The 27,462-nt window shown below is 36.3% G+C and overlaps 1 protein-coding gene across 3 annotated transcripts in view; it reads right to left on the bottom strand.

The window, feature by feature from the left end:
* The window catches only part of LOC105214739 (uncharacterized), a 116,552-nt gene that overhangs the window by 56,955 nt on the left and 32,135 nt on the right, over positions 1-27,462 (bottom strand). Inside the window, exon 3 of one of the 3 annotated variants that reach the window (XM_054226992.1) lies at positions 2,881-2,921. The exons of the other annotated variants lie outside the window; for them this stretch is intronic. The gene's annotated coding sequence lies outside the window, so the exon portion shown is untranslated. The remainder of the gene's footprint in view (positions 1-2,880; positions 2,922-27,462) is intronic. 3 annotated transcript variants of the gene reach the window in all.

Below are 27,462 nucleotides of genomic sequence, written 5' to 3'. Positions count from 1 at the left end.
ATCCCTTTGTGCAGAGTTAGATCATTTCTATCGATATGTCTCGGAGTCCGTACGAGATGAACGGAACTTCCTTTTGCTATACCGTTAAACTTTCCTCGGCAGTACTATATGGGGGCTCTTACTATATGCAATACATGTAAGCTGAATCCGAATCCGAGGTCCATTTAACCTCATCACATCAGGATTTTGATATAACCCCAGAAAACCAATACGGCGGACAGCGATTTTTTAAATACATCGGATTATGGGCTTAAATGGACCACAGATTCGGATTCAGTGACCCCAAAGACATAGTGTATACATAGTGAGGGCCCCAGGTCCTGACAATGTTTTTTTTTGGGTGGCTGTGTAATCACTGTGGTACATATGTAACCATATATATACAAATATACTCATAAAACTTCACTAGAACTGAGCTCATACATATCTTTACTGATTTATTAATTTTCGACTATTTCACTCTGAGCGAATTAAAAAATCATTTGCTATAGAGTCCAGATAACGGTTGATTCTTTATTTAACTTGGTTTGAACTCAGTTGGTCCAGGTAAATTCTGAAAATCTCAAAATTGTAATGGTTTTTGTGGAGTATACTTTGAGTGTTTTCAACAACAGTCCAAAAACTCACTTGGGCATCCTCGCAAGCATACATTTCAGCAATTATTTTGCTACAACACTGCATGCCACACACCATAAATGTAACTAAAGTTTTGCACAAAAAATATTCATCCATACATATGCGAATTTAAATATAATGAAAATAAATGGAAAATAATCTCCGTACACAAAAAATTATCCAATCAACCCGCTGATGCACAAAAACCATTGGGGAAAAACGACAAAAACAGAGCACCAAAAACGAAAGGATTGAAAGAGCAATACTCTGCCATGACAACTTGCCAACAATTGCGGCAAAAACAATGTCAGCGAAATTGGTGAAAAACAAATTTTCATTAAAGCCAACGTAAAGCACGCAAAATATTTACAAATAAAATGTGTGAAGCAAACGCTGTGATACCGGTGCAAAAAAGCGCGCAAAAACTATATTAGAGTGGCGAAGCACACGCAACCAGCACAAAATCAGCGCCAATGTGCAAGCGTTCGAGGCATACAGCCGGCGGGCAGGGACTGATGTGACAGCCGTGGCGAGCAGGTGGTCAGTTGGTGGCAAAGTGGCAAAACGCAAATCAATTTCATTATCATTGCCCGGCCACTTTTAGTTATATTTATTAATTTTTGCGTTTCACTGCACACATGTCTATATGTAATGACGCGGCGTAGTGAAGGAGAGCGTGACAAAACAAGCGCGACCTAGAGCCCAGGTCTATGCGGAAAGTTGTTATACAAATAAAACTCAGAAGTGCAAGTTTGCTAGTATTGAATATAACTATGTATATAGATACACATGCTTCTGAACCAGAAACTGTGACAGCAACACCAACAAACACTTCAACAACAACAATTGCAACAATAACAACAGTTTACCAATTAATAAACCATAAAGACAACAGCAACTCAAAGTGACGCAAAAGCGACAGCAGGCAGAGGATGACGGCTGACTGGATTTCTGGTTGCACAATGGCTGCTGTTGGTGAGGAGACTGACGCTGCCACCATATCAATTACACGCACTTTAGCATTGTGACCCCCATTTAACGAGTCTCCTTAACCCTCACTCCTTCACTTTTTAGCTCACAGCTCACTTTCCGATCCATCCCGTGATTGGTTCAATTGGTATTGCTCTTGCTTTGCAAGTCAGCGGTGATTGCCTTCATGCCGGATCATGGAATTCCCTTTGGTGCGACGGATTGCACTGTTTCCATTTGCGCTAAGTGAAAAGATTCAATGAATTATGTATGTACCATAGAATTGGCTGTGTGATTGCACTGTGTTATATTTAGCCGGTTTCGTTGACAATCGTTCTTTTTTTCGCGCGCTAATGTTTGGATTACTCCTCTTTTCCGCGGGTGAATAAAATTCGTTCGACTTCAGTTTGACGTGGTTTAATGGGTTTTAGTGGGATGTGAGTACATGAAACTTGTATACTAGTTCATTTGTTTTATCTATATATTATATATAGCTATCTAAGTGCATATTTCACAGATAGAAAGCTTAACAAACAAATTTTAGGTGGTCACAAAACCGATAAATACTATATATCTGTACTAACCTCACTCTATGAAATTAGTTCAAGAGAAACCCATAGAATCTGTTTACTATAGACCCTCGCATTAGAACTATAACGGGACTCTTAATTAATTCGAGAAAAAATACTTAAACATTTGGAAATAGTACATTTTTATAAGTAGTTTTATTAATCGCAGAGAGTTTATTCAGACCATAAAAATAACACTTTTTTCTTGAATCTGTTTGAAAAATAATACATAATACAGTTTGTAAAGTCCATAATACATTTAATTTAAGTCTATCATAATTTTAATCGGAGTAATTCAAAAGTTTGACTGAACATATCCCATAAAAGAATCTAAATTTTTTGTGTGTAAATTCTATCATAAACGACTATTATTTTAAGACCCGCTATAAAGTGTTCGAGTGTTGACAATAGCGTAAAAGACGGGTTCCATAACTGGAACGGATACGGATATATAATCAGCAAAGAACTGCAATCTCTCATTACAACAAAAACAACAGTTATTTACGCAATCCATATTGTATCGCCTTATCCGGTTTGTGATATATTTAGCAATTCAAAAGACATCAAGAAATGCGATACCAGCTGGTAACAGTAGAAAAAGATAAATCTCTTCAGCATTGTGAAGTCTATTCGGAGAATGATTCGATTTCACTTGGCGTTCGTACTTGACACTGCCTTTCAAATTTAATGACATTTATTGTATATAGAGAGATATTTTCTAACTTACCAAAGTATTTTAGAATAGGAAATACACAAACAGTTCATCACCTGTAAATGGAAAAATATGATTGTTATTAATTTTAATGTGAAAGGCTGCAATTAGTATATATATATATATATATATAATTCGTGATGGCAATCATAAAAAAAACGGAGAAAACTCACTTAAATCATTTGGGTACCTGTTCATATAGAAGGAAATTAAAAGACGGATGAGTTTGGCGCGCTCAGTGGCAGCTCCCTTAAACTGCCTTAGACCTTTCAATTCGCTCAAGCGCTGCCTAAAGCAATGGATGCTAGGGGAACATCTCAGGTCTTGGAATATTTGCAACACGCGTCGTACCACAAAACTACTATGGGATAATTTTGTCAATGAATAGACCAAAAAACTTCTACTTTTGAGTAAAAGAGAACTAAGCAGTATCGCAAGGGTTATCACGGGGCACTTACCCATAAGAGGCTACCTGCCAAGACTTGGTATAGTAGAATCGGCAAAATTCAGGGTATCCGCGGAGGATAATGATAAGCTAAAACAATTTTTTTGAGAATGTCCCGTCAGTGGGTTAAGAAGGGACCGAGTTGTTTAGGTGACGCTTATCAGGGTACCTCAGGTGAGCACAATGTGCCTAATAATGGCCTAAGCTTGCGGTTAGCCTCACTTTGCCTCCTTTTTAAACCAACTAACCAGCATCAAGCGTAACTTGTAAATTATCGGTTTATAATTTGATACCTAAAAATTGCGTTTGTGTTTCGAAATATTCGAAAATTTCCCTCCACAAATTCAATTTACATATTCGAATATTGAAATATCTTCGAAGACAGAACAACTAAATATGTTTTTATACTCTCGCAACATGTTGCAAAGAGTATTATAGTTTTGTTCACATAACGGTTGTTTGTATCACTAAGAAATAAAGGAGTTCGATATGGGGTTATATACATATATATAAATGATCAGGATGACGAGAGGATTTGAAATCCGGATGTCTGTCCGTCCGTCTGTCCATCTGTCCGTGCAAGCGATAACTTGATAACACATATTCCTTGGCACTCTGAGGAGGTTGCTTTCGAAAATGGGCAAAATCGGTCCAATATCACGCCCACAAAATGGCGAAAACCGAAAACCTATACACCGTCATAACTAAGCCATAAATAAAGTTAGTTAAAATTTGAAACATAGGATCACATTAGGAAGGGGCACATTTGGATGTAATTGTTTTTGAAAAGTAGGCGTGACCCCGCCCCCAAATAGGTTTTTTGTATATAACTCGCAAACCAATAAAGCTATATAAACCAAACTTTCTGCAGTCGTTTCTTTAAGCCATTTCCTTATACAATCCAAAAATGAAAGAAATCGAATAATAACCACACCCACCTCCCATACAAAAGTTAGGTTGAAAATTACTAAAAGTGGGTTAACTCACTAAGGAAAAACGTCAGATACACTAAATTTCACATAAAAAATGGCAGATGGACTCAGATTTTTTTACAAAATGGAAAATGGGCGTGGCGTTGCCCACTTATGGGTCAAAAACCATATCTCAGGAACTACTCGACCGATTGCAATGAAACTTGGTTTGTAATAGTTTCCTTACATCCCAATGATATGTTGTGAAAATAGGCCAAATTGCTTCACAACCACGCCTACTTCCTATATACCAGAACTTTGAAGACGATCTGAATCGTTTACATTACAATATATAAAGTAAGCACTAGTGAAGATATCGGTGCAGAACTTTGCACAAATACTACATTTATAGTGTGGCATCGCCCTTCTAAAAATCGTCAAAATCGGACCATAAATTTTCAAAGCCCCATATATCGAACATGAGGACATCTGAGCTTCTATTTTTTTACCGAAAATATAGGTAAGTCTCTCAGATATTTTGAAGAAATTCGAAGGGAATATCTTTCTTTTAATAATATGCCTCCGTGCCTAAAATACGTGAAATCGGATCATAACTTCACCTAATAATAGGGTTTCCAACTTTCAATGGACTTTATACCATATATATGCCGAATATGTGAGTCAAATTGTTTGTTATATTAATAATATGTATTAAATAAATTGCGAGAGTATAAAATGTTCGGTTACACCCGAACTTAGCTCTTCCTTACTTGCTTTATATACAATACATTCATTTTAAACAGTTCAAAATAACGATTCAAGTCTCTTCTAATAGAGACGTCAATTAAATTTTCCCAACTTGTATGAATTGTTTGTGGTTCAAATTCATTGACCACTATTTCAACTGCTACATATATTATTATAAAATGGCACATACGTATATATATACATATATGGTATCTAAGAGCGAAATCAATGGAATATGTTGCTTGTTAAACAAAAACAATAATAACAGGAATTGCAGATGCACATTGAAAGCATAGAACAGTGAGAGCGACTAGATTACATTTGTCATGCCACTGTTAAAAATGGTTAGTTGAAAAGTCCATTATAAATTCAGTAAATCGCTTGCAATGAAATAGCTACTTCGACTTGAACGTGCTAAAACGATTTGCGCGCCGTCAGCGTAGCGAACGGAATATGAAAATGAAAATGAAATGTGGGCGTAAAGGCCAACGGGCGATAAACAGAGAGTTACTGTGGCTCTTCATGTATATGAGAGCATTCGTCTGCGCGTGTGTGTGCATTTGTGAATACGCGAATGATTGTCTGCGCCACAGATATTGCCAGCGCTCATAAATTTCGAACGGAACTGCAATGAAATTGAATTTTATTTACAGCGTTGAGGAGCCGCGGCGCAGCAGCTCAACTTTTCCGCACCACAACGCGCCGCGGCGGTTTAACGAAGCGTACACGTAAGCCAGCGTTGCGCGAAACGCATACGTCGTAATCCAAAAGAGGCGGCGGCGGCGGGAAATGGGCGTTTGCCAGCGTTGCCAACAAAAGCGTTGTATTGTGTTGCAGCATTCTTCCCGTTGCGCTGGGATTCATTGCCAGCAGCAGCAGCAGCTCATTCGCTATTCGTGTGCATTCGCCTTCACGTTGCTTTGCCGCCACTGTTGTGTAGCTTTATGTTGTTTTACGCTTTACGTTGTTATAGTTTTCTATTACTGAGCCCTGCTTTGCTTCTTCATATTTCATTTCTCATCTTCAGCGCAATTTTTTCGCGCTGCTTTTTGCTTTCAGCCATAAACCAGCGCGCCAGTTTCCCTTGAAGATTTCGCTAACAAGCGCGCTTCTCCCGCGGCAGCAACGACATCAAGCGGCGGCGGCAGCGGCAGTGCACGCGATAGCACAGTCACGTGACGCACGTTGCTAGTTGCGTTTTTTTTTGTTGTTGTTTGTTTATAGTGAAAGCAGTTCTGATTGCGCAATGATGCATAGCAACAAGGTTGTGCATCGCAGCATGCAGGCGGGCGTGTATATGTGTGTGTGTGCAAGTGCAGCAGCAAAGCTTGGCTTAGAAGCTCAGCGGAAAATCGAGTTAGTAAATTGTTTTTGGTGCACAGCTGGAAGTTAAAGGTCTCGCGTGAGGATGCTAAAGGAAATTAGTATATATGTATATACATACATATATAAATAAACGATGGGTAAGAGGGCAGTCTAATAAGTACTTGGGTTCACAAAAAAAAGCGAAATTACATAGAATTTGAGATGTACTTCTCAACACAGTCTTCATCTGGTTCAACACATTTGATGCAACGATGCTCCAATTTCCTTAACCTGTCTGAAAAATAAGTTTTCCTAAGCCCTGCTTCCCTCGTTTGCGGCGATAATCTCATTCAGCGCCTAATCAATTAGTCTCCGCCTTGTTCAAGCAGGGAAACCAAACTTAGACGCATGGAACCAAATCTGGCGAATATCGGAGCACGGGCAAAGTTCGTAACCTAATTCGACCAATTTGGCCGTAGTGCTGATGGGGATGTCCGGTCCCGGTTGCTGTGATGGTTGAAGAACACCTTTTTCTTCACAAAACACAGTTCAGTTTTTTCTGGAATTTGTTCTTGAATCCGCTCTATAGTGCGATATAATAGAGTCTTGTGACCCCTTTGTTTTTCTCCAGGTAGACCATGTAGGACATACATACATTGTGAATTCCATAACACTGTGCTTCTGACCGATAGAACAGTCTTCGCTTTTCAGGGAATAGCTTCGCCGAGTGAAGTCCATTATTTCGACTCTTAAATACAGCTGTCAACCGGTCTCATGGTTGCGTTTACTATCCGGGTTGAGCAATCGCTGCTGTGTGTTCCGGCTTTCTCATGTCCAATACTGGATATTTCCCACGAGGTCTTTAGGTATGCTTCCGAACGGTCTTAATTATCACTCGCATCTTTAATACGAGATGGTAAATTTTTGTTACGTTGTTCTCCGTGGTAGCGGTCTTTGGGGCACGCTTAACAAAAATTGATGTGGATCGAGAGTGTATAATACAACTTGTCACGCGCTCAAAACTAAACTAAACGAGTTCCACTCTGCTCTTAACTATAACCGTCTACAAGAATATAACTTCATAGCTGAATACCAATCGAACCGCGCTCGTACTACTACAACAAAAAACTCCACAAAATATTTATGAAGATTTACATATATTATTGATATTTGCATAGCTCTGCATTGGAAAGCTCTCACATGAGAACTAATATTGTTAATAAAATGCCTTCATTCATTCGCGCTCGCACAATGCATAGTTAACTTGGCAGCAGTAGTGCCCCATACCATTCAGCAGGCAGAGCGCAAAATTAACGATTTTTGCAATAAATAATAAATATTTCGAAAATTCACACAGGCACATATTAAATTGATTGCTTAAAAATTAAAATTTGTTGCATGTGGCATTTGTTGCGCACGACCATTGCTACGCGCACACACAATGGAAATGCGCTCTGCAGCCACAGTCATTTCAATAACAAATTTTTTAAACTCCATTGAAGGCAGAACATTAAATAAATTTTCCAGCTCATCGCATGCCATATACTATAGAATACGGTATAACTGTAAACGAAGTGGCAGCAGATAAACAAATGGTTAAGCAGTGGCAACAGTAGCCACGGCGGCAGCAGCAGCAGCAGCAACAGGCACTTCATCATTACCCGTTGTGACAGCAGACACAGCGCGAAACTGCTGGCGGCCAACGCTGCGATTCGATTGGCAGTAATATCATTTGCAGCGAGCGCATAATGCAGTGCGAAAGTGTGTGCTGTGTGCTGCAAACACAAAGAAGCCAAATAAAGTTTCAATATTAACAATAAAACGATCCAGAAGTGGCTGAAGCAGTAGTGAGTGGGAGATGGTTGTGTTCGTCGGTGTCTTTATGAGAATTATACAATGAAATATTGCGCTCAATTGGTTCAGGTCAATGGAGTACAATGAAGACGTAAATTTGTTTGGAATTAAAATTTAACAGTTCTACATTGTTCGAGACACGGAGAGTTGTTGAGTAACTTGGACTTGTTTTTTAAGATATTAACTTAAAGTTAACCAGACGCACTGAAATCAGCATAATCCGTATATGGGACTATATTAACAATTTTTACTTTCAGGAAGTCCCTCTTAATTCATACATACATGCTGGATATCAGCATGCTGAAAGGTCCAAGCCGCTTCTACAGGGGACCATATCTACCACTCTAATTGGTCGGTTTCACTGGCGGACAATTGTTTCATGAGAAATAGTATTTTAAGTGACGCAAGTAACATGAAAATTATGTTTATCGCGATAGTCGGACTCTGATATCAAAAGAGAAGGTTAGACGATATGTCTATTGTTCGAGACAGTTCAGGAATATTTCAGTATGCGAACGACGACTACTGCGGGAATCGTTTCCGAATTCCCGCATTCATCAGAATCGGTCCTTAATATATTTTTCTGTTCTTAACGCTCGAAGGAATGGTTGCAAGAAATTGTCGAGACGGTGAACTATCTTGAAGATAACGACCAACCGCTGAAACTTTCGGTAGTATGGATGAATAGATTTATATCGTGCAATCAAATTTTCTTTCCTTCATCACCTGATCATAAAGATAGACACTTAAGTCGGGTACTTTTTTCAGCAAAAATAATTACTTACCTTTGAGGAAACATTACCGTCTAAATATTTTATAGACATACTTTCTTGTACACATCTTTTTTAGCAGTTCACCGTCCAAATAGAAACAGCTTCTCACACAACTTTTACCATTAAGGGGTTATATACAGTTAGAATTTTCAAAAAATCGATTTTTTTATTTCATTTTCTTAATGTACATATATTTAAGAATACACACAGAAAATTTCATATCGTTCCGGTGAATATTTTCAAAGTTACAAGCAAATGAAAAATTTGAAAAGGCGTTTCAGAGTGCTTGGAAGTACAAGGTCCAAACTTTAAACGCGTTTTTCTCAAAATGGTGTTTTCAAAGTCGGTGACCAGCATTACTCGAAAACGGCTAGACCGATTAGTCTCAAATTTTAACACGACTGTCTTAAATATATTTTTTAGTAATTAATCGAAGATTTTTTTCTCTTCGATAAATATTTTTTTTTATAAACAATTTAAGGCCGAAATTTCGGTGAAGAATCGATTTTTTTTTTTGAGAAACCGCCATTTTGTCAAAAAATTTTATTTTGCTTATGTCTTTGATTAATTACTAGATTTAACATTATTTTAAAGAAATCTGTTTGGTTTTTTTAATTTCGGATGATCCAGTTGCGAGATATAGTGGTCACCGCAAAACGTCTTTTTTGAGAGGAGCTCCTGGAGATCAGCTGTAGCTCTTTTTCAAATAAATATTTTTACTAGTACTAAGTCTTAAAATTCAGTTAAAAAATACCATAATATGTGTATAAATTTTTGAATCAATAAATTAAAAAGTTTTCTCAGAAAAAATTCTGGAAATTTCACTTTTTTCGGCCGTCTAACTGTATATAACCCCTTAACACACTGTCACACTGAAATTCGCGAATTCGGTTCATTGCGCTACAACTGCACTTTGACGATGGAAATGTAGGAATTAATATGCTTTAACTTGATTAAAGCTGTCACCTGTCAATGATACTAGAATTCGCTGAGCTCTTTCGAGAGGAAAATGTGATTCACTGATAAATATAAAGTGGTTTTAGACAACTCAATAGTGTTCATCGTCAATACGAATGATTGTAGGGGACCACAGATAATGGCGGTGCTAAGTACAGAGTTCACTAAAGCTATTTTAGTGGGTATAGATGAAGACGAGTTAGAATAAGTCAGAACTTATACATTAACATGAACAGCATTCCAAGCGAACTTGTTGGAACCGATATAAAATATCAATACTCGGTTTAAGGCATTTCGCTGATACATAAACGTCTAATCGATCATCAGGAGTTTTCGGAAATCTAAAATTTTAATCTGAACCTGTCAAAGTTAGACTCGTTAGTATTGACTCAGGCCCTTAATATATAACCTATACCTCAAAACCTATTAAAAAGGTTCGTCATATTTTCATATGTTTTTGGTGTGTGTTATTCAAAAATGGAGAATGTTATTAGTTAAAAGTAAATACCGAATGGTTGATTGACTGTTGAGTACAATAGCATATCAGTCCATACTGTGATAAAAATTGTCGTAATCAGCTCTAACCATTATACCACGACGATCTCTCATAAAAAACTCAAAAAACATTCAAAAAAATATTTAAAAGTTTAAAAAAGTTTTCAATATCAAAAAAATCCATCCATTATTGAATTGATAAATGTTTATTATACCGTAATATTTTCTAAGAGTTTGAATTTTTTTTTGTTTTAATATTACAAAAAAAGGTCTACAAATAGCTCAAAACTAAACGTATAGGTCTGCTTTCTAAGGTGAGAGTCACTATACAAAGTGTAGTAATCATATTCGCAATCTGTAGGCGGACAAACAGTACAGGTTGAGAAATATGTATTTATGCATATGAAAAAACTCATAAATAAATCTGAAACCGACTTCACCACTATGTTGCCACAACACTCATAATGTTTCATTCATATGTTTATGAAAGAGAAAATTTTCCTATGACAAACAGGTCAATGCCCGATTATTGACAACTGGATTGATTTTTCTAACATTTCTGTTCAGTATTCATTTGACACGCCCGGTAATAAGCTTATTAGTATTAAAAGAAAATGTGTTGGAAGACACGTATGTGTATGTTTTCTTCTATGGATGACTAAGGTCAATGCACCATTACATTTTGTACTCCCGTAACCTTTCTTTTGTTCGAGTATGTTAGTGATGAGCGATATTGCTATTTTTAAATCACTGCGATTTTATGTTGCTATTGATATTGTATTTTTACTCCACACAGTAAAATATTTTTGTTTGTAAAAGACTCGTGCTAAATATTCTAGGGCCCTATTACACATTGCCGTTGATCTCAAAATACATATAATGGAACAACAGTCCCTGAGAAAGTATTATTTCTTAAAATGAAGATAAGAATAATAAGAATTGAGAATTTTCAACATGTAACAGTTATAGTTCTATTGTAAAAACTCAGGACCTTAACGAAATGTTATGAATAGATACGTCAATTCCTGAAAAATATTAAGGGATTATGGGAAGGGACTTATGGAGTCCCCTCTTTAAAACCATAAATTTAAGTCAACATAAATGTTACCGCAAAGTTGATCACTCTTCTAATTGCAACAATTGGCTTCGCATCTTACTAGACTCAGCAAGGATGCTAATAGACACGTCGACGATAATAACTTTTAAATAGTTCGTTTAAATTGCGGCTGATAACCTTGGCTACTCAACTTTCATTACTTCATCATTTCAACCACTTCGCTTGTGTATGGCGACAACAACACCGCAGCTTAATGCAAACTTGTCCGAGCGATTAACGTCAAAGGCAGCGGCGGCAAAGCCAATGCCAAACAACTTAAATCGTCTACTAAAGCGCAGGTAAAGGCACTCACACGCTGTCCTTGCTTAAACTGTTAACACAGAGGAAAGAAAAGGTGGCAACACAGTCACGAAGAATCTGCTGAAATTATGCGGAAGTTGCTGCAGCTCGCTGAAGGTGGCATGTATGGGAGATTGTATGCTTTGTTCTAGTGAAATATGAGCTTAACGAGCTGCCGTGCATACGTTTTCACTTTTGTTGTGACGCACCAAAGTAACAACAATTACGATGACAAATACAAAACATCAACGTATAAATAGCGGTATTTTTGTGTGAAAGCGAGTGGAAGAAAAAGGGATATGAGTATACTTATATTTACATCCAAGGTTCTGCATCTCATCTAGAAGTTATCCCTTATAAAGTCGATCGTTAAAGACATACGGAGAAGAAATCTAAAAAAGACAGGTACATTTGTGAATTTTCGGAACTCGATTGACTGGGTTGGAATTGGTATCGGTGATGACAGCTGATGATAATTATCAGAGAGTTTGAGGTAAAGGATTATTTTTCAAGAACAACTTCTACATATGTAGGTTGTGAACCGTTCCAGTTAAGTAGTCCTAGAACTATTTGCTGAAACAAGTCTTGTCTAATGGGATCTTAGATGCTTGGAAGCTTAGTCGTGATTTTTATAAGATTATAATTTAAGGTTTTAAAGATGGACAATTTTAATGCATTGACAAATATTTTCCTTCATAACTTGTACGTTGGGTATAAAAGCAATGAGTATAAGAGTGGGAAATAAAAGACAATAGCCTAGAGAGCGAGAGATGCCTTAGTAGCGAAAGACAATAGTGCATAATAGCTACAGCAACTCAATGCCGGCGGCGACGACGACAACGATGACAACAAAGTAACAGCAACAACACAAAAAGTAAAATACCTGTGCAACAACAACAGAGTAAACTGAAGCTACTTTAATAGCCAAGTGAGGGCATTCGCACCTGCTCAATCCCCGTAGAATCGATTTAGATATTCAGAATTTAGTATGTGTTAAATGCCGAGCTTTTACCATGTATATATATATTGGCGTATATGTAAAACATGTCCTAGAAGGAAAAATAAATTAAATTTATTTTTTTAAGTGTTTAAATTGCTGTTAAGCTATCACTATATATAAATGTGTTAACCTATCGCATATTTAAAAACCAAAAACAATTATTAGTTTTAGATCTCTCAAGGAATAACGGTATATTAGCTCACAGTTGCTCTTACTGTGGTTTCTGGTTTGGAATTTTGCATTACTCTGCAAGCTTTTATTGATTTCTTCATGAAGAGTGAGTCTTGCATAATAAATTGAAGATACTTTGAGTGGATACCTTTACATATTTTATTCCAACGCTTAGTATTGTTAGCTGTCAGTATGGATACCATAAAAAACTATAAAACCAGTACTGAATAATTCAATTAAAAATTTAGAATAAAACGCAACATTGAGTTTTTGAATGACTACTTAAATTTAAATAGATAATTATGTGAATAACAACAACAATATGACGAGGTTTTAGATCCTTTAATTTCAAAAACCCTGTTTTAGTATGTAATTTAATATAACTGAAATTGTTTTTTATGCATATGGCAACATTCATAAAATTGTTTTGTAAAATCACAAATATCATTCATTTATATGATAACCATGTTTATATACATTTTGTTATTGCGGTTGGTGATTTTTCGCGATATAGGTTATGTTAGGTTAGTCTGGTAGGCCAATAAGCCACATATAGACCAGTTTTGGTCCTTTGCGAAGCCAGACAGAATGCTGTCATGTAGAAGTAATCGTCCTTTAAGTTGCTTCCGCTTGACGCGAATTTTAAGAGGTTAAGTGGCTTCAAGTTCAATAGACTGTTGCTAACTTAACATTGCTTGGTCAAAATTAGTAAGTAATTTTTAATCGCATTTTACTTTAATTTAGTTTGGATATACACTTATTAAAAACATAGGATTAATTGTGTTTATTGTTTGGATTTTTTAAAGTTTGGAAGTTTTTAAATAGACGGCAACCCTATTCAAAATTCTTTCAGCTTTTGAGCTTTCTGTAACACTTCTGTTTGGCACCCCATCATTTATCCTTTTAAATTTATTTACTTTTTAATTTGTGGTAATTTTGTAAACGGCAATTAAATCCTTTTTAAAGACATTGTATCGATGCTCATGTTGTTGCAAGTAATTTAAATCAGTTCATATAATTTTTTAAGGAGTTGGTAACTTTTTGGTTGTTCTGAAATAGATAGAAACATAATTTTTCGATGATACGAAAATCCAGAAGTCTGTAGTATTCTAAACATGTCGAGCAAAGTATTAGAAAAATTCGTTTGAATATACTTTATACAGTATCGGACAAAACTAAAGCACCCCCCAGTACGTTGTTTGAAAATGTTTTTTTTCTTAAAACTAAGAGTTGAGAAATAAAAACTTTTTGCATATATTATTAGGCTATATGTATGTATGTGATTGGCGTTGCAACCGTTTAGCCGGTTATAGCCGATAGTGCGCCACCTCTCTCTCTCCTTCGCAGTTCGGCGCCAGTTGGAGATCCCAAGTGTAACCATGTCGCTCTCCACCTGGTCCCTCCAACGGAGTGGAGGCCTTCCCCTTCCTCGGCTTCCTCCGGAGGGAACTGCATCGAACACTTTCAGGGCTGGAGTGTTTTCGTCCATTCGGACAACATGACCTAGCCAGCGTAGCCGCTGTCTTTTTATTCGCTGAACTATGTCAATGTCGTCGTATAACTCGTACAGCTCATCGTTCTATCGTCTGCGGTATTCGCCGTTGCCAATGTTCTGAGGACCATAAATCTTACGCAACATTTTCCTCTCGAAAACTCCTAGTGTCATCTCATCTGATGTTGACATCGTCCCGTAAAGCAGGACGGGAATGATAAGCGACTTGTAGAGCTTGATTTTGGTTCGTCGAGAGAGGACTTTACTGTTCAATTGCCTACTCAGTCCAAAGTAGCACCTGTTGGCAAGAGTTATTCTGCGCTGGATTTCGAGGCTGACATTGTTCGTGTTGTCGATGCTGGTTCCCAGGTATACGAAATTATCTACAACTTCGAAGTTATGACTGTCAACAGTGACGTGGGAGTCAAGACGCGAATGCGCTGACTGTTTGTTTGATGACAGGAGATATTTCGTCTTGTCCTCATTCACCACCAGACCCATACGCTTCGCTTCCTTATCCAGTCTGGAAAAACAGAACTAACGGCGCGGGTGTTGTTTCCAATGATATCGATATCATCGGCGTACGCCAGTAGCTGTACACTCTGGTAGAATATTGTACCTTCTCTATTTAGTTTTGCAGCTCTTATAATTTTTTCCAGCATCAAGTTAAAGAAGTCGCACGATAGTGAGTCACCTTGTCTGAAACGTCGTCTGGTATCGAACGGTTTGGAGAGATCCTTCCCGATCCTGACGGAGCTTTTGGTGTTGCTCAACGTTAGCTTACACAGCCGTATTAGTTTTGCGGGGATACCAAATTCAGACATCGCGGCATAAAGGCAACTCCTTTTCGTGTTGTCGAAAGCAGCTTTAAAATCGACAAAAAGGTGGTGTGTGCCGATCCTCTTTTCGCGGGTCTTCTCCAAGATTTGGCGCATGGTGAATATCTGGTCAGTTGTCGATTTTCCAGGTCTAAAGCCACACTGATAAGGTCCAATCAGTTTGTTGACGGTGGGCCTTAGTCTTTCGCACAGTACGCTCGATAGAACCTTGTATGCGATATTTAGGAGGCTGATCCCACGGTAATTGGCGCAGATTGTGGGATCTCCCTTTTTATGGATTGGGCAGAACATACTGAGATTCCAATCGTCAGGCATGCTTTCTTCCGACCATATTCTGCAAAGAAGCTGATGCATGCACCTTACCAGTTCTTCGACGCCGTATTTGAATAGTTCTGCCGGTAATCTATCGGCCCCCGCTGCTTTGTTGTAATTGCTATTCGAATTTCTTCATGGTCGGGTAATGGAACATCTGTTCCATCGTCATCGATTGGGGGATCGGGTTCGCCATCTCCTGATGTTGTACTCTCACTGCCATTCAGCAGGTCGGAGAAGTGTTCCCTCCATAATCCCAGTATGCCCTGGACATCGGTTACCAGATTACCACCTTGGTCTCTACATGAGGATGCTCCGGTTTTGAAACCTTCGTTAAGTCGCTTCATTTTTTCATAAAATTTTTCATAATATTTTTTAAAATCACAAGAACATAATAAAACTTTAAGAGCATTATTTTAAGTGATTATATAGCCTAATAAAATATGCAAAAAGTTTGTATTTCTGAACTCTTAGTTTAAAGAAAAGGAGCATTTTCAAAAAACGTTCAAGGGGGGTACTTCAGTTTTGTCCGATACTGTATATTATTTAAGCATCTAAATATAGATGTTTACCGTTCACTGTACTCACCACAAATTTCGTAGATAAACGCATTTGATCTGTTTACTCATTTATTTTACCAGAATTCAGCCATATTCTCCATTATTTAACAGCCAAAATTCAATTTAATTTTCCACCCACTAAAGTTTTCACTATTGTTTGAGCAAATTATTGTATTTGTGCATCAGCCAAACACAGCCACAACATACCGCCGCGCCAAAAGCCGCAGAAAGTCACGCTGTTCAACTATTTAAATCAGCCGAAGAGCATTGCTTTAACTCCACAACTTTGCATGCAAACACTCACACACACACGCACACGCAAACATACTTAAGACTTTCTAATTTAGAAGAGCGAATGCTTATGATATTAGCAAGTAAAGCAATGTCTTACCGCATACCACTTAGCTTGGTATATAGCTTTTTGAAGCACACACTCGAACGCATATTCAACGCACTTCAAAAGACCACATTCCATCTAATACCACTAATGCTTATGTGTGTGCTTGCGTGTGTATGTGTGGTTGTGTGGTTTAGTTTATCAAGAAAGCAGACGTTCAGCTTATAGTCCTTCCGGCAGACATTTTGGAAAAGCTGCTTGAAAACTTTTGTGTATTTTGATTGCTGTGCGTAAGTCTTATCGCTACATAACAGCGTTGATGGTGGTGTGCTATTTTAGAGTTTGAAGTGGTTTCTTGAATGTAATTAGTATAAATCGTTTTATCAGAGCGAATATTAATTGTGGTTGCTTAGTAAACTATTTGTGATGTATAAATAAGTTTCTGGGTTTTAAACGAAACTATCGTTTGTTATCGATTTATACAACGATTTTGACTGAACTATTATTTGAGATTTCTTTATAAAATTTTTTTTATTTTTAAATGTTCTAATAGTGATATTTATCGATATAAACATGACGATTTTTATCGAACAATTATTTAATACGATTTTAACTGCTGCATCGTCGCAGTTTTTAAACGAAATTTTCGAATTCATTAGTTACAGTTCTTTAATTAATCGATACAAGATGACATCTGAATTAGACAGTTATACACATTTATGTGAAAAAATCTGCGCCAATACATATTTTTTTTTTTCGCTTTCCTTAATACACTTAACAAATCTTAACTCTAACTCGCCAACTTTTTATTGAATGCCTTAAAGCCTTAAAAAGAGCTTCAGGGTTAACCATTTATAAATGACATCATTGAAAGCCTTTCTTCTCTTAGTTCCTCTGGCACCTTGAGGAGCACAAGGCCGCACTTTAGAAAGACAGTCTGTAATAAATGCTCTTGAGTTAATTAAAATAATTCGATATCAATCAGGCTTTGCTTTTAGTCGCTCGCTGAAGTAGAAGACTTCTAGAATTGTTGAATTGTCATTACATTTATTTTCGTAGCTTTAGAGCTTATATTATTGATTTTTATCGAAACTAAGTAAATATAATATATCGGTAGTGACATTTATCGATTTTGATCGATATTTTTCGTTACTTTTACTGAAACCACATTAATGACCGAAGGTGTTTTCCACCAATTCAGTCAATTAATTAATACCTTTCTACTCTAAAACTGTGAAGATCTGGAAATATAAATCAGAAAATAGTTTAATCGAAATTCGATGCGAAATCGATTATTTCACATCACAACATAAAATATAAGTTTGTCTATAGCCTTAATCTTTAAAAGAGGCACAATCCTCACATACATATATACGCGCGCCAATATAACTTTCAATAAAGCATCAAAAGTTTTGCGATAGTTTTATGATATATTTGCATAATTTTATTATCATTGCACCAAATCTGACGCTTATCATAATGTTACTCATACGCCCGGCGGTGCGATCAATACGAAAAGCCAGCTGCCGTGCTGTTTGCTGTTTTTGCTTAACTTGAGAAAAGTTTTGCTTTCAGCAGTGCCAACGCAACTTGAATGCTTGAAAAGCGAATTCAAGTGAATAGAAATGGAACTGCGCAAAGTGTGTATACTTGAACTTATTTTATTATTTCATTTTATTTTATATTCTTCAACTATAAACTACCAGTGACGCTGTGATTCGCCTTAAGCGCACACAAATTTCTAGCTAAACATTTTGCAGCAAGCATTCCAGAAAGCTCTGCCGTGATGAAATGATTGAAATTAGTTGACTCAAAGCAAAATAATGCGAGCAATGAAGGCGATGATATCGGCACGCTGGCTGTATGGAAGGAGTGAAGTAGAGAGGAAATGACCTAGAGTGCTATGCAAAAGGTTTGGGTATTTTACTTGTGAAGAGAAGAAAATTTTTGTGAAAGCTCAATTGTCACTTCGGGAAGTATGAGTGACATCGAGAGCTGAAGCAACGCAGCTTATTTGGAATATTTACTTTCAATTTGTGCATAACAGTGCGTAATCACCTGGTGACTTACAGCGGGAGAGGCTTGGTGGTATTTAAGGTGAAATATTAAATAAGATATAAATATATTTCAAATATGCAGGCAATTTTCTCAATTAAAATTCTTTAGTGGATTAATATGAAATTATCTTCATGGGAAATGGATATTGTTTATTGATTTATTTTCATATAGTAACATTTTTTAAGAATATATATTCGATTGCTATTCTGTTATACCTAACCCATAGCAGTTCTCTGACTTACTGTAGCTAGTCAGAGCCTTAGCTCATAGCAGAAAAGCGTATATTGCCCGGTAACCTTTGTCCAAAAGTATCTGCTACCGTTGTCAGACTACAAATACACGGGAAATATTACAAAAAAATTGAATAAAAAACCGTTTAAAAATATAAATAAATTTCAGTTTCGCAACCACTTCCTCTAACTTTATATAATATTCTCCGCAATTCCTCAATACTTAATTGCGAAATATTTGCAACCAAAGCACCTAAATTACAAAATTCCGAGCAAAGCTTTACCTCACTTGCCACATTCATTAACTTCCTACACAAAAATTAAAACTTAAATGTCGAGAAGCTGAAATAACAATAATATTTGTGCATCTAAGACGTCAAGTGGCAGCATCAACAACATGTTGCATAAGCAATTTTCTCATTTCGAAAGTATGTTAGCTGCATTTGCGCTCTCTCACTAACCAAACCACTAACCGCAAACACACAAGAGCATAAACAAAAGCAAAAACAGCAAGGACAGTAGCAACAACAAAGCTGTGCTGTAACAGTTTTGGCGCGGCTATGTTTTGAGAAAACTTGTAAATTTTTAATTACATATATGTGGAAACTGTGCGTGCGCCAAGGTTCACTTGCAACGCCCTGTCCCGCATTAAGGCTACAACAATGTTGGCGAAATCTGTAAGTGTTGCAACAATATTATTCCACAGTAGTGCCACAGTGCCACAACAACGGCAGAAACAACAACTTAATAACGAAAATACTTCAATGAGCGTAAAATTTGCAACACTATTCTGCCAATTTGTTGCTTGCGACTTTTCGCTTTCAACTGCCTGACTGCAAATTATGGAAACAACATTAAGACTCTTACAAATTTTATTATAACTTTGTGTAGAAACATTTTAAGTGGAACAACAACTGGCTGTTTTCATATTTTCGCAACATTTTGCGGGGAGTTTAGTATTTTTGCTCACCTAACGATTGTTTGTAACACCTACAATTAATCTTGACAGAAATGATATGATACTCAAAGTAACAGCTACACTAGGTGAAAACGTTTGTATTCTACTATTTCAACACAGTGAGTAAAAATGAAGGAAATAGGTTAATGACTCATGTAATGACTATTTCCGAAACTATTTTATGTGCAATAACTCTCTAACGAATAAGAACATTAAATTAAAATTTTGCTTTGAGAAGGATACTGAATGCGAGTTCGTTCAGAAATTAAATATTGGACATATGCAGCTCACTTTGAGTTGACATTTTTTATCTCATTAACCTTTTCACGTAATTATGGAGACAATCGCATTATAACAATAACTTCTTTACCTAGTGTAAATTTGCTCATGTTCGAAATAGCTAAATACTTTCGGCGAACTACCGTATACCAATCTGGTTTCCATATACCGGACATGTACGTCGACTAATATGAGTTACTATAAAAGTAAACGTGTGAGTCTATTTCCGAGAATATAACATTATACGAGTCTAAATTGCATGCAATTGAAGATATCCTAAATACAGTCCACATCTTTCTTGAGGCTTTATATACAGTCCAATGAAACGATTAACGTCTAAGTCTAGAGATAACTTTAAACCGTACAATTCGGTTCCAGCATAGACCTTGGTATCACTACAGATCTTGTTACCTTCCATATTATTTTTGATAAACGGTAACTATTATTAAAATGAAGACAATTTTGTTCTGAAGTAAATATGAGACTCAAGATGACTAGGTACATGAAGGATCTGAAACAGAGACTTTCCAAAGCTCATGAGCTTTTTTCACAGATGGATCGATTTTCTGATTAAGAACAAGTCGGTAATCCGATGTCCACCGATGTACCTGATTTCGATGTACCTTGAACAACCACCAGCTCTTGTGCGATTGGGAGATGCTTCTTGTCCGGAAAAGAGCGTAAGAGGTCGTTCGAATTGTTTTGTCTCTGCAAGGTTCACGTCCCATAGGACCTCGGCTGGTGAGGGTCGAAGAGATTCATGTTTTCGTTGGCATTATAAAGGAATAGCGTACAAAAAACCAACATAACCTAATCAAAAAATAATTTAAAAAAAATTGTATGGGTCATATGGAATGTCATCAATTCCAACAATTACTTAATTTCATTTACATATTATTGGTAATGTATGTATTATATGGTATATATAAGCAAATATATTTGCCACATTTGAAAAATATTTATATATCAATATTTATATGAAGATCTTGATTGGTGCTTCAGCTCTCGATACCTAAGTTTTTATGAATTGGCAGAATTCACAATGAGTGTACTGATTATAACAGTCGTTATACTCTGGTTTTGGATATTGTGAAACAAATTTGGTTAAAATCGGTAATATTATTTATGATATAATATAATACAAATTATTTTATATGTTATATGACCATATAAAAGTAGAGCTAGTTCTCGAGCCTATGGTCCAAAATTATTACTTATTTCTTTATTCGACCTTTAATAATTTCAAATAATACCGTTATGTGGACATGGATGAATATAACAATATTAGGCCAAATATCAAACCACAAATGGAAAATGCGTATGCTTAATTTAAATGGGTGTAAGTACACAATACAATAACCGCCACACTGTTTTAATTCATTATGAATGCAAATTTTCTCTGCGCCACAACAATTAATTTACAAACACACATGCACACATCAGTACATGCATAATTAGCTTTATGCGAATGAATGAATGCTTGTAACGCATTATAGAAATGATTATTTACTTAAATATTTTGCACAAATTACATATTCTATCTAATACATAGTCTTGTGAAAAAGCATGCTTATACAGTACATATATATATATATATGCATAATATATTGGCTTGACTGTTTATGTTTTGGTGTCAATATGCAACTCATTTGCATGCAAAGTCAACACTAATTGATTGCGTAGCCGCCAACAATCAAAATATTTCCAATTTAGTGTAACACGCCCCTTACCGCCCGGGCATAACTCACTCGCCTGGGTGCTCATTGGGCACGTTATCAATTGCAACATTCATCTAACGAAATTACATTTCACCAAGTGCAATTTGTTCGGCAAACCAAATTTGTTTAATTTACATTTGCGAATATATTCAATAAATCGAATACAACAATCACAAACAACAACAATTTATTTATCGTGCTTTTGCATTTAAACAGCAGTAGCGCACAAGTAGTTATCCGACGTATAAAAAATGGCAATGAATGTCATGGAATGGAACGTAGACTATGAAAGACAGCGCTTTGTGCAGCCAGGATCTCCCCCTAGATTAGGTATTAGGATTTGAGAAAGCGTTAAGAATCTTCTAAAAATCTACAGATACTTTTTACTTCTACATCCGTTATTTCGCGCGGTTTTTCGAAAAAGTTAGGTCCGAGGTTAGGTATTTTTCTTGACCTCGCAAAGGCAGGACATACCAGAAGAAAGTGATGAAATGGTTTCATCTCGCCCTCTTCCATGCAGCTTCTACAGCTAGAGTTCGGTAAGTATTTTAACCTTACTGTATGGATCCCGAGGGGACAATGGCAATTTAGTACCCCTACGACTAAGGAGAGGTAAACTTCACCGAGGGCGAAGAGCGCGATAGACCTTCTGCGATTGATCTTAGGCCAGAAGGATCTGGCTACTGCGTTAGGGCTAGTGACCAACCAGCGCTTACCCAGTTCAGCCGAGCCTCATCTAGGTAATCCACAATTGGACAATGGTGCTCCTACATCTTTCCATGCTTCTAACTTCCTGACCTTGCAAGCTTATCAGTCTTACAATTCCGTAGAGGCCAGGAACCCAAACCAGTCTAATCGAAAAGAGCACAGGAAAAATCCGCTATGTAAGGATATCCAGGATGATTCCTCAAATGAATTAATTTTGTAATATGAAGATAGATCTCCATTAGAGCATTCTACAGCATAACCATTAGTGTATATGAAAGTATCAAAAGTTTAAACAATTACCACCAGAAGGTCTTTTGAGTAACATCGGGAACATTCCTAAAATGATTCTAATAATACGAACCAATATACTTCAGAGAATTTTTCATCTATTGGAAGTCTCATTGTAGGAAAATACTAATAGTTAGGTAGGTAGGTGCCTGGCTCAATTAACGCTTGGTGCGCCATTTTGATGCACTATTGTGAGACCTTTATATTTTGCTATCTAGTTTCTACGTCAAACCGTTTAGTGCTTTCAATGAAACTACTTATTTCCGTAGTACTTTTTGTGGACATCCATTCCAGATTTGGTGCTTGAAAGGGTTTTGATAGATAGGGATAGGCAGTCGCAGAGAAAGTGGAAAACCGTTTTCTTATTCCCTTCTAATTTGCATGGACGACAAATATCGTTATAGTGCAAACACATTTTCAGTGCATGTTCTCCGAATGGCCAATGCCCCGTTATGGTAGTGGTAAGTCTATATATACTTTTTCTGGATCTATTTAATAGATCCTTGGTTCTCTGTCAAATTTAGGCCAACTTTGATTTTTTTTGACATTTGGTTGCTGATCTCCATCTTTCTTGCGCAGTCTGGTCATACTGAGTGTGGATATCTTGCTTGATATTTCCTGACGGGCATGGTGTTTGCTCTGCTTCGGATTCTTCTTCAGAAGCTCCTAATTTTGATAAATTCGTTGGCCAGGAACCCATATTATGGACAGTTGAAGTTTTTCTGCCAGAGAACTCATAGCCTTCCTGCAGTTGCTGACTGCTCTCGAATGAATCTTTGGCGACGCCAATGCTAACAGTGCCACCTGACTGTCTGTGAAAATCTTCCGCTTGGAAGATGTTTGATGAGTTTGGTAGACGGAAGGAGAGTGAGAAGTCAAGATCATTAGGGTATACTCCCGCTCCTACATCGCAATCCATTTCAGATCCGTCGGTATATATTGAGATGGTATCCTCCTCTTCAACTGCTCCTCTTCTCCATTCCCGTCTAGAAGGTATCCTCACCTGAAAGTGGCTATTGAAGTCCAAGTCTTTGGGAGAATATAGTGTGTTTTAATTGGTATTGCAGTAAGCTGGTTCAAGATTTCGCTGTGTCGATAACTTTTGTGATTCCATATCCCTTGCTAATAATTAATTAATACTAATAATTGTTAATTTATAATACGTTGAATGACGACATCTAATGATGAGCGAAAATTGTAAATTTGTATTTATTCCAAACCGATTGCAAGCCACAGAGAGGTATTCAAATTTAATTCTGAACTTGACTAGCAACAACACACAATTATATAAATAAGATAATATTAAGCATAACAATGTCTAATCAGAAGCAAATAATGGTATTGGATATAAAGCATATATAGTAGTATTCATATATAGTATTCATATTGTTAATTGGCATTGTGCTAGCTGTGATTTCCATCAAAATTATATATTTGTTATAAAATTAGAAAACCGAAATGACGTAGCAACTTATTGGCTAATGCATTCCTAATTGAGTTGTTGCAATTAGCTGCAGTGTGAAGTGCCTTTTAATAAGAGTCTTAAATTTAATTCAACTGCGTTAATTTATTTATTCCCAGAGATTCAAAATGTTCAACTGCTTTGTATTTGCTTAACTGCAATGTAGTGTAAGAAAAGTAAATGTAAAACTTAAAGTTTTTAACTAAATTTAAATTAAATACAACAGCGTAGACTACACATACGAATACATTTATGAAAGCATACCCAAATATATATGCATAAATTAATTTAAACATTTTTAACTTTCCAACTTTCGCACAAATTTTCATCAGTGAAAGCATTGAGTAGTTTAAAAACTTAGTTCTGTGCGCATAAAAGTCGGCAAAGAAAAATTTGTTACATAACGAGTTGCGTATATTTGCCCTTTACAAGTTTGCCTTCAATGTTCTTCAATCTGTATTGTAGTAAGTATATGTATATTTGTATATTCAAAGATTTTCTTTACAAAGTTCTATATTTACACCGTTCGTTAAATTTCAGTGAAAGTAAAAGTATTCGCGATTTTTAATGACACCGAATGAAGAACTATAGCATCAACAATATTGACCGAAATGAATACAATTGATATATTGCAACGTGTGAACCAACCGATAGAAATATAAATCGATTAAATTTATCCAATTATAGGGAGAGAACTATTTTCGCCTTAAAAGAACTAAGTATATCTCACACCTACAACTTCTTAGTGATATCGCCCATACTGACTGTTATACACGATACAAGATCTAACAGAGCACTATAAATGGAAACATTCCGGTTTGAAAATGGCCGAAATTGGTTCACTACCACGCCTATTTCCCATATAAAACAAATTCTAAGTCCAATTGATTCGTTCACTTTACAATATATAAATTAACACCTGTGAATACATACAGAGGTAGTCAAAATTATTTACACGTCGGACGTTTTTTACAAGTTTCACAGAAAAAACTTTCGCTTGTTGTTGTTGTTGTCGCAGAGTAACAAAATGCTATGTTGTTGTAAACCTTGATCTATCCCCGAACGAACGAAGTCGGTTTGGCAAGAATTGCTAGAAATATGGCGGAGAAATAAGCAAATGAACTGAAGACTCGGAGTAGTCAAAAGTATTTACACACAACATGAACTCTATTATCCTGTTCTTATTTAATGATAACTATAAAATTTTCATGTTCAGTATAAGTTCCTATTCTAAGGCGATAAATTCATAATTGGTTACATTACCATTGGCATCAATAACAGCCTGCTTTATGGTCCGAATTGATTCAACCCAGTTGTGCGCTAAGTTAACTGTTAATTTAGACCAAATGTCGGTACTCTCGGCGTTTTCGGTTATTATATCAATTGTCCTGTGATATTTAACGAAAGACCAAACATTTTGACTACAGTTTTGGTCAGGGCTGGGCGGAGGTCAACTTGATTTACTTCATTTAAAACTTTTGTAGGTAAAGATCCCTTATGAAATGGAGCATTATCCTGTTGTGAAATGCAGTCAATAGTTGGGAAAGGCCGACGGACCACTAGAATGGCATGGTCATGTGAATTCCTATATATCCGGATGATTTAGGGTCCCTAAATTAGTACCAAATCTTCAAAACAGAAGTAAGGAAAATTTCCAAACAAATTTCAAAATATCATAATGTCACTCCCGACTCCATTTAGCGTCTAAACAGCATTATTCTTCTTCTCACGTGGTAAATGCGTAAAGCGTTGACTAAAGAAGCCCAGAAACTAAAATTCAGCCTTATCTGCCCACGACAGGCTTTAGGATGCATTTTAAGGCAAATGAAAGGCATATCGCTTTTTAGGTTCCGGAAACAAAGCTTTTTTGGTTTCGGAAGTGGTCAGTTTTATGCACAACGTAGGTGTTTATGTTACTATTTTTAAATGTTCTTAACAGTGTAGCATCATTGACTGTTCATGCAATATTATGATTCGATGCTATTGCAATATTAACAGGACTAATTGTGGGATTTTGTATGACAGTTCCTACTAATCTTCTGCATTCTCTTTGAGTTATCACAGGTTTCTGTCCAGTTCTCTTTAAATTATCCTTGTAATTGTTCGTGTCCTTCTTTTTAATAGCATTATAAACAGTATTCCATCAAATTCTATAAATTTTAACTAATTCCGAAGCCGAAACCCGAGTTTCAAACTTAGTAACAGCCTCCAATCTAATCTATAATTCCTTTATTTTCGACATTTTATTTACCAATTTTTATATTTTAAGGCTGAGTTAGGTTGTTATGAATGCAATAGAATCAAATTACTACTCAAGCTTAAACCAAGTCCAAGGATAAAGGCAAAATGTCCGCCATATTTCTAGCAATTCTTACCAAACTGACTTCATTCTCTCAGGAATAGATCAAGGTTTATAACAACATAGCATGCGACAACAACAACAAGCGAAAGCTTTTCCTGTGAAACTTGTAAAAAATCGTCCGATGTGTAAATAATTTTGACTACCTCTGTATATCTGAACAAAACTTTGCACAAATTGGAGGTGTGGCATCGCCTAAAAACTTCCGAAATCAGAATGTAACATTTCAAGGCCCTCGATATCGAACAAGAGGATCTTAGTGCTTTTAGTTAATATTTTACCGAAAATGTAAGTAACTCTTTCAGATATTCTACAGAAATTCAAAGAGGATATTTTCCTTGGTCCAAAAATTGGCAAAATCAGGGCAATACCTCCTCTAGCCCCCATATACCTGATATTAATTTTTTTAAAGTTCCGGTGGACTTTATACCGTTTACATAGATTTATATGTGAAGTATGTATGCAGAATTATTTGAACATATTATTTTAAATATGTGGAGCTTGATGGTAAAAATTAATGATATCGGTTAAGGAATGACCTCAGCCCTCATTTACTATATATAATATAATGATTTTCTTTATTCTGGTGGACTTTATGCCGAATATATGTTTTGAAATTGAGTGTTATATCATTAATAGATAAATTGCGGGTGTATAAAAAACGTACGCTTTCCTTTCTGGTTTTCTATTCTGATACTACGCAAGTTAAAAAATACCCGCAAAGTATTCCCCAACACAGTAATTTTTTTTCTTAAATGTCTGCATAAATATCTTCTATATATACAAGAGTATGAGTATACCATACTATAAATATATATGTGCTTATTAACTCAAGTTTCGTGTGTTTGGGGCAGAGTAAATCCCGCATGTCTTTAATACCTGTGCGATGCTGTTAAAAAACTAAAAGTATTAATCAAAAGTTGCGCAATTTTTCTCCATGCAA

This window comes from Zeugodacus cucurbitae, chromosome 3, assembly GCF_028554725.1.
Source record: "Zeugodacus cucurbitae isolate PBARC_wt_2022May chromosome 3, idZeuCucr1.2, whole genome shotgun sequence".
NCBI lineage: Eukaryota > Metazoa > Arthropoda > Insecta > Diptera > Tephritidae > Zeugodacus > Zeugodacus cucurbitae.
This window is presented reverse-complemented; position numbering and strand designations above follow the sequence as displayed.